Here is an 8009-nt window from a genome sequence, read left to right on the forward strand (position 1 = left end):
GAAAATGATTTTTTTCTGTTCTTGACTTTGACATAATGTTTTCTTATGGTAAGTAAACCAATTCATTTTCTCAGTTTACTTTGCATTTAAATAAGAGCAATTGGTATCCACCCTTACAGATGTTGTTAGTTAGTAGAGTTCATAAATACATGTGATTCCCATAATAAAGGTCTCACTGTTAAATAAACACCCCATCCAACCAATCAACAACAACAGCAACAAAAAGGTGGAGGCAAAAGAATCAAGCACACACAGAATGGAAGATGTGATAAGGGAAGCAGAGGTTGGAGTGGCCACAGGCCAAGGCATGTGGGCAGCCCTGAGAAACTGAAAAAGGAAGAAAGCATTCATTCTTCCCTGGGGGCCTAAGAAGGAAAAGCTCTGCCAACCATAAGACTGGTTTAAGGGGCCCAGAAGACTCATTTTGAATTTATTTGATTATTTTTGCAGTTCTGGGTGTTGAACCCAGAGCCTGATGTCTGCTGGGTCAGTGTCCCCCACTGAACTACATGCTCAGCCCCTTCAGTTTGAGTCTCTGACCTCCAGACTTGTGAGGCAATGAATTTGTTTTGTTCTAAGCCACCATTTTTTGAAGTAATTTGTTTTGTTTTGTTTGGTACCGGGGATCGAACTCAGGCCCTTGTGCTTGTGAGGCAGGCACCAGAACCACTGAGCTAAATCCCCAGCCCTGAAGTAATTTGTTAACAGTGGGGATAGGAAGCAAGTCAAAAAAGAGATAATGAACATCTTCCTGTAGACATTTTACTCCATTTATTTTGTTTTTCTCACACTTTTATTTGAAGAAGTTAAGAATGAATTGTAGATGTAGCATTTAGTTTTAGCACAAAACTCCTACATGATATAGATATCATTCAAAAAATTGTGTATTAATAAAATATGATTATTTAATATTTAGCCCGTATTAAATTTCACTCTCCCAATAATGTGCTCTATGGCTTTTTGTTTGATTCAGGATCCAACTGCAGATTATGCATTATATTTGTTTGTTGTGCCTACCTAGATTCTCTTATTCTAAAAAAGTAGGGTTTTCTATTCTCATTTTTTTTGGTATTTGTTTTAGTCAGCTTTTGTGGTTGTGACCAAATACCTGAGAAAAACAATTTAAAAATAATAAATATTTATTTTGGCTCAGAGTTTCCAGGGTTACAGCCATGGCCAGAGGTCCCAGGGAACAAATGTCACTGTGGGAGGTTGCGTTGGGGAACTGCTCATCTTACTGCTGCTGCAGGAAGTAGAGAGGTGGGAAGAGCCAGAGAGAAAGGAAGAGGCTGGTGACAGGTTCACCCTTAAAGAAACTGACCTCTGTCAAGTAACTGGGCCTCCCTCTTCTAATCGCCCATCAACTATTCCAGTCCCCATCTTTGAACATTGCTGCACTGCAAATCAATCCCTCAATACTTGAGCCTGGGGGGGCACTTTATATAGTCTTTGATGATATTCTCATTCCTCTTCTCTCTCTCTCTCTGCCATATTTAGGATTGACCCTGGGACCTTGAATACCAGGCAGGCACTTCACTGCTGAGCTACATTCCCAGCTCTCATATTGCTATTTTTCAAGAGTCTCAGATATCAGTTTGGGTTTGCCTGTATGTTTCCTTAAGGTTACTGCATCACAGCTGAACCTCTCTCAGGAGTACTGCTTAGCTGCCGTTTGGCCATCCTTGGAGCACTTGGGCACCAGAAAAGGTCAGCCTATCCTGCCACTGGCCTTTGTGAGGTGAGGCACACACTCTACTGGAAGGAGGGTACCCCCACCCCCACTCAAGAGGGAAAGGAATTTTCATTATAAAAAGAAGAGTCAGAGCAATGGTTTAATTTCACACTCTGATTTTCTTTCTGTAGCTGCTGTACCTGCCAGTGGTATCAGCAGGGGGAAGGTCAGCCTCAGCCAGGACATGTTGAGCTTAATTGGCATCTTCTGTGCTTTCCCGGTGTTATGTTTAATCTAGAGGCCTAGGTTATTAAGATGGTCACTTTAGGTGAAAGGTTACAATGTATAATTTTTCACATTTTTTGTCTAGTTTTCCATAAAATTTGACTTGAAATATTGTCTATGGAGTTGCTCTGAGGTTTTTTTTTCTTCTCATTTTTAGGAATTTTAGGTCTCAGTCTCTGTTTCTTACACACACACACATACACACACACACACACACACACACACACATGCACACCACAATCAACTAAAGAAGACAGGAATTTTAAAAATTAATTTAAAACATTCAGGGCTATTCTGGGATCAGTGGAAAGGCTGGAGTCCTAGGCTTGGAAAACGAGTTGGAAGTCAAAGGATGAGCTGCAGGGAACATCACACCGTGGCCGGGACACAAAACCAATCTTCTCAGGAGGTGCGGCAGACATTGTGACACCAGACTCCCCGAGGTGCTGCTGGTGGGCTCCTGGGGCTGCTGCTCCTCCACAGCTGACTTTGCTTCTCCATCACAAGGTTCAGAATTCTGGGCTGTGACATCTGACTGGGCAAACCTAGGCCACCTGCCTGCATCGTGGACAGTTGGGGCTCTGAAGGGGATCCAGGCCCTTCAGTTTCCTTGGTCCCAGGCTCTTCTTCCCTGCTGATCCTACAGAAAGGGGAGCTCTACTGCTATATTCAACCCTTGAAGAGAAGGGTAAGGCCTTTCCTTGAAAGAAGAAAGAAGTAATTTTAAAAAAAAAATTTTTTTTTTTTGGTTTTTTGAGACAGGGTCTCACTATGTATTTGAGAATTTAGCCTTTTGATGATAACCAATGTAAACATTTTTAACAACATATTTAACAAGGCATATCTTTTTATAAGGCTCTGAAAATTATTTTGGTGGCTCCCATTAGTGAACAAAGTTCAGAATAAATTTTCTGAGCAGCTCTTTATTTATGAACAGGAGTATAAATATAAACCTTTAAGTTTGGATAATTATCTTTTTAAGTTTTTTATTTGATACTATAAAGCCAGGTTGTAGAAATCAACAATCTATTTGTATTTGATGTCATTTTGATAAACAATTGTACAAACATTTTTGAACACTTAGACAAACATATAAGACAATTTAAATGAGTGTACTCAGATGGTTTTGGCCAATTGAATTATAAAATCTTTTAGTTATGACTAGTCAAAACTTTTGCAGGTCAAAATTAACAGAGATCTCTTAAGGTTAAAGGAATGAAAGCTCTTCTTGACTGTAAATGTAAACCTTTTATAACAAACTTGAAACCAACAAGCAAACATAAATAAATGATTTCCACATACCTTCTCTATATACTTAGGCCTTCTGGTCTTGTATATCTTTCTTTACCTGTTTTTAACAAGATTAACATACAAAAACCTTTCATATCAAAAGTATAACTCTTACTTATAGCTTTCCTAATATTTTTCTGTCTCATTTACTATTAACCTTCTATAACAAACTTCAGCTTAAAGTGTCCTTTTTCTGTTTTCAGATTGTTACATCTTAAAATTTGACTGGCTGCCAATAGAACAGTATTAACCTTGAATTTTTAGAAAAGAGCAAGTTAACCCTATAATCACAGTTTAAGAATTTGTAATGCACAAGAAGTGTTACCAAAACTAAATAGTTTTCACTAGGAGGTGACTGTCACAAAGCAGAAGTCTGAGCAACTCCTAGGCTGGGTTGTTTTGAAATCTGTTTAATTATGGGGAATCCAAGGTCAGCTGCAGTCCAACGGATCTCCTGGAAATGACTTAAAATCAAGGTGAGGGGGGTAGATGAGCTTCTTTTCATCCTGTCAGAAAATTCAAAATAAGTGAGCAGACAAACAAGGAAACAAAGGAGTCCAAATAAAATATAGGACCAAGGCTTATGAAAACCAAACCAAAAGTAGAACCAGAGGTCTCACAAGCAGTTTCCTCTAGATTTTTTTTTTTTTAAACCAAAAGGATGGTGTCCTGACCAAGGGGGTTTGGGAGGTCTCCCAGCCCCTGTGGCACAGAGTCCATTAGCAGATCTGCCTGGATCTCTGGGCCTCCAAAATGATCTGGATCACAAATTACTAGTTAACAATTGTCAGACATTAACAGGAAGAGAAAGACACAGAAGCAAAACAAAAAGAACAAGCACTCACTGATTGGTTTGTAAAGTTTAAGTGCTCAATGCCATAGGGGTCTTTTAGGGGCAGCTTCAATCTCTAGCAAGCATCTCATAATTAGCGTTTAACCCTCTCTGTGTCCTATTTAATTTTGCTGTTTTTTGACACTGTTCTCCAAATTCAGTCTTCTACAAAAGGAAATTGCCCCACCAGGCAAGCTTTACCTATTTGTTTTCACTCAAAAGGAGGTAAAGCAGCAGTTGTCAGAGAATCAAGCATTGCTAAAGTAAAAGGGGCTGTTGGTCCATATTGGGCCCAAGCCATTTTCATTTTTTTTAATTGTTTTGACAAACGGGGTTTTCTTGAGCATCTCGAGCATCAAAGACTGGGCAGATAAGGGAAAATCCAGATAAATCTTTCTCAATATTTAAAGCTTGTTGTAAGCCTTGTTGAACAGGGGACAAAAGAGGTTGAGAATTGATCCTAACAGGTTTTTTAACTTTTAAGGGGCAGTGAAGCTACAGCAAACAAAGAGGGCTCTCTCTCTCTAAAAAATCCAAACTATCTCTGATGAGAGTCCACAAACTAAAAGCATCCATGGGTAACTTGCTCTTACTCCAAGTATCTAAGTTTACAGTGCCTTCTTCAGGGAACCAAGGACAAACCATTTCAACAAATTCTAAAAAATTACACAATTGCTGGTGCCCTACTCTAGCACCACTGACACGCAATAAATCTTCAAGCATATGCACAAAAAGCATGCAACTATTGCCAGCTCCCATTTTTAATATTTACAAGAAAATTCACCGCTCCTTACCTTTTTGTTGAGGCCTTGTTCTTCTCTGCGGTGTCCTTCACTGGATCCCTCGATACTCAGGTCCCTGTTTGGGCGCCACTTGTGGCAGTCCAGACATCACATCATGAACATGCCTGAGTTGGGGAGTGAGGATTAAGGAAGGAAAGAACACTCAAGCCTGAGTGGAGACCAAGAGAAGTCTGATTTATTTCACAGAAACAGCTCCTTTTAAAGGCACATCAACAGGAAGCACCTGACTCCTACAGATAACGTCAGATCTTTAACGGGAAGCACTTGACTCCTACAGATAACATCAGATCTTTGGCTATCTCTTTGAGTTTCTCCCATTCAGGGTCAAAAACAAGTTTAACATGTACAGTCCTTAAAAAGGAACAAATGTTAACAAATGCTAATTAGAAACATCCTGACCACACATTGTGTCAATGCCTTGATTATAAAGAAAGAAGTTATCTTTCAAATGTCAAATGCCAGTGGGCCATGACTGGCTCCCACAGGAAGAAGGGCCCTATTTCTTTTTTTTTTTTTTTGTACCGGGGATTGAATTTAGGGTCCTTGTGCTTGCAAGTCAGGCAGCAGGACAACTGAGCTAAATCCCCACCTGGAAGGGCCCTATTCAAACAGTGGTGGCTGTCCTTGGTTTCCTGTGTCCTAGAGCCACCTGCTCCAGCTCCACTGCTCCCCACAGTACTCTTGTAGGGTCTCACTGGGTTGCTTCTCTAATGAGGGCTTGCTCCCTCCCTCTACCTAGCTTCCTCAGCCTCGAGTTTATCTTTCTATCTGAACCTGTATATGCGTTTTGGTTACTAGAGACAAAGGTGCCCCCAGACTTAAAACCCTCCATGAGGTGCAGGCCTTCCCCGAGACATAATGTTCTTAAGATTGATTTGTGAGTAAAACCCTGCCTTTCTGTATGACCTTTCCCTGCTTTGTGGATCTATTGTGAAGGGTAAAAACAACCCTGTGTCATGTGGGAAGCCATTGGAAGGCCTGAAAGCAGCTTTCTTCATAAGCGACCTGAAAGCCTGGACTCTAGTCATGACAGAAATTGGGGTGGGCCTATGGCCTGACCTCGGGGAAAAATGGGCCAGTGAAGTCCATTAGGAGGGCAACTGTATTGTCTGACAGTGGATGGAAGACCTAAAAGGATGCTGCCCTTTCCTCTGCTTTTCTTTCTTCCTCTTCTACTACTTTCCTAAAGTACACAAGGGAGATCTTAAAGATGCATAGTGTATTTTATAAGATTACAGGTAACTCAAAGTCTACCAAATGTTGGGATTACAGGAGTGCGCCACCACACCCAGCTCTCAACTCCTTCTTTTATAGGGTTTTACAGCCTTGATCTTATTCAGTTGGTTACATTGCATTTTCACAGCTCTTATTGGATATCCAAAACATGGTGGCCTGGCAGTTGAATTTCAACTTGGATGCCCTTCTTTGTTAGGGAAAGTTACCTTTAAGATTTATTCAGTTACCTATTCTAGCCAGGGGGAAGGGAGCTTGTTTGGTCTACAAAGCTAACAATGGCTTTTTTCACTTACAAAACTTTTGGGGGAGTCTAGGTGCCTCCAGTTCTGGTTAATTCTGAACTCAGCAGAGTGAGGGGCAGAAGTTATCTTACATTGTGACATTTTCTAAGTTTTTGCTATTAAAGTTTTCCCTATCATTAACATGTATGTTTCTATGTGTTAACTGTCAGTGTAAGACTTGAATAGGCTAAAGTGACTCCATGCTAATAGGCCAGACTGTGCTTCTTCATATGCTAATTGCTACCTTGGTTAACAGCCCGCCCAGGGGCAAAGGGTTTGACAAAAGGTGACCCTAGAACATTTCCTGCATAAGATAAGCAATGTGTTTGCAGTCTTGTTCTGTGAATTCCCTGACTCTTTGTTTAGAAAAACCTTATAAAAAGTACCTCAGCCCCTGAGCAGTTGCCTCTCTGAGCCACCTGGCTCTGGGAGTGCCGTCTGGCCAGACTAATAAAGGTCTCTTTACCATCTAGCCTGGTGTGTTCCTTCCTGGGTTTCTCGTTCTCCGTCATGTTCCCGGAGCCTCGCTGGGTGTTAGGGCCCAGCATCGTGGAGGCCTTTCGGCTGTTCACGCTCAGTGGAGTGGAAGTGAGACTTTAGGTCTTACATCAGGAAATGTTATCCTCCAAAATTTCTATTTAAGTTGGTTTATATATGAGGACACTCATGTAATTACCCCGAATTCCTTTGTTCACATGGCTTAAAGATGAATGAAATTGTTTGTTAAAAATAAAAGCAAGAATGTCTTTAAAATTGCTAACATTTTGTTTAGGTTTTTAGCCAATCAGGATAATTATCTTTGTGAACAAGTTAAGGGCTGGGATTTTGCTCAGTAGTTAGTTCTCCACCTGCCTCACAAGTGCAAGAACGCGAGTTCAATCTCTGGTACAAAAAAAAAAAAAAAAAAAAAAAAAAAAAAAAAAAAAAAAAAAACAATGTCCATTGCTTTCCGTATTTCAAGGACAAAATCTTTAAGTGTTTTTTCTTTGGTTAAAAATATATAACAGCTTAAAATGTTAACTATGCTAGTCTAATGTTTTAGTTCTCAAATAATCTGAAATAATTAAGTAAATAAAATGGGATTAATGCTTATAATTACTTATAACAACATCTGAGTCATCAATTGCTAAGTTCAGTATTCCTGGCTTCTTAAAATTTAAAAAAACAAATAAGATATTTGATCTATTAAATGTTTTCATAAATTATATATATATGTATTTAAGATTTTTTTCTTGTTTATTGATTTAAAATTCTAATATATAATTCTGTTTTGAATTTGAGGAATTGTTACACAGAATTCCTCTCTGGCTGACAAAGTATCTGCCTGAACCAATTTTCTTTAGTTTTTCTCCACTGATGGGTGACCCTCTAGGGTTTCCCAATCTTATTGTGCCCCACCCCAAGAAATGTTGATAAAAATTATTATTTTATGTAATTAAGTTGGCTATGATTAAAAGTTATATGGCTTTCAAAATTAAAAATTTTAATGCATTCATGTAAAATCAAATCTTATCATCTTTCTCAACAATGTTTTCTTTGTAAAAACTTATAGAAAGTAGCCTTAGAAACAGAAGTTTGTGGGTTTTTTTTTTTTTTTTTTTTTTTCTGGG

General features: G+C 39.3%; 1 long non-coding RNA gene across 1 annotated transcript; it reads right to left on the reverse strand.

The window, feature by feature from the left end:
* Positions 1-701: 701 nt before the first annotated feature.
* On the reverse strand, positions 702-5036 carry LOC104856992. Its single transcript, XR_778755.3, has 3 exons — positions 4874-5036; positions 3260-3305; positions 702-2657 (listed from the first exon to the last, which is right to left on the reverse strand). It is a non-coding gene; the product is annotated as an uncharacterized LOC104856992 (long non-coding RNA).
* Between the last annotated feature and the right edge of the window lie 2973 nt (positions 5037-8009).

The sequence above is a fragment of the Fukomys damarensis genome, unplaced genomic scaffold (assembly GCF_012274545.1).
Source record: "Fukomys damarensis isolate Sample0158 unplaced genomic scaffold, DMR_v1.0_HiC HiC_scaffold_19, whole genome shotgun sequence".
Lineage (NCBI taxonomy): Eukaryota > Metazoa > Chordata > Mammalia > Rodentia > Bathyergidae > Fukomys > Fukomys damarensis.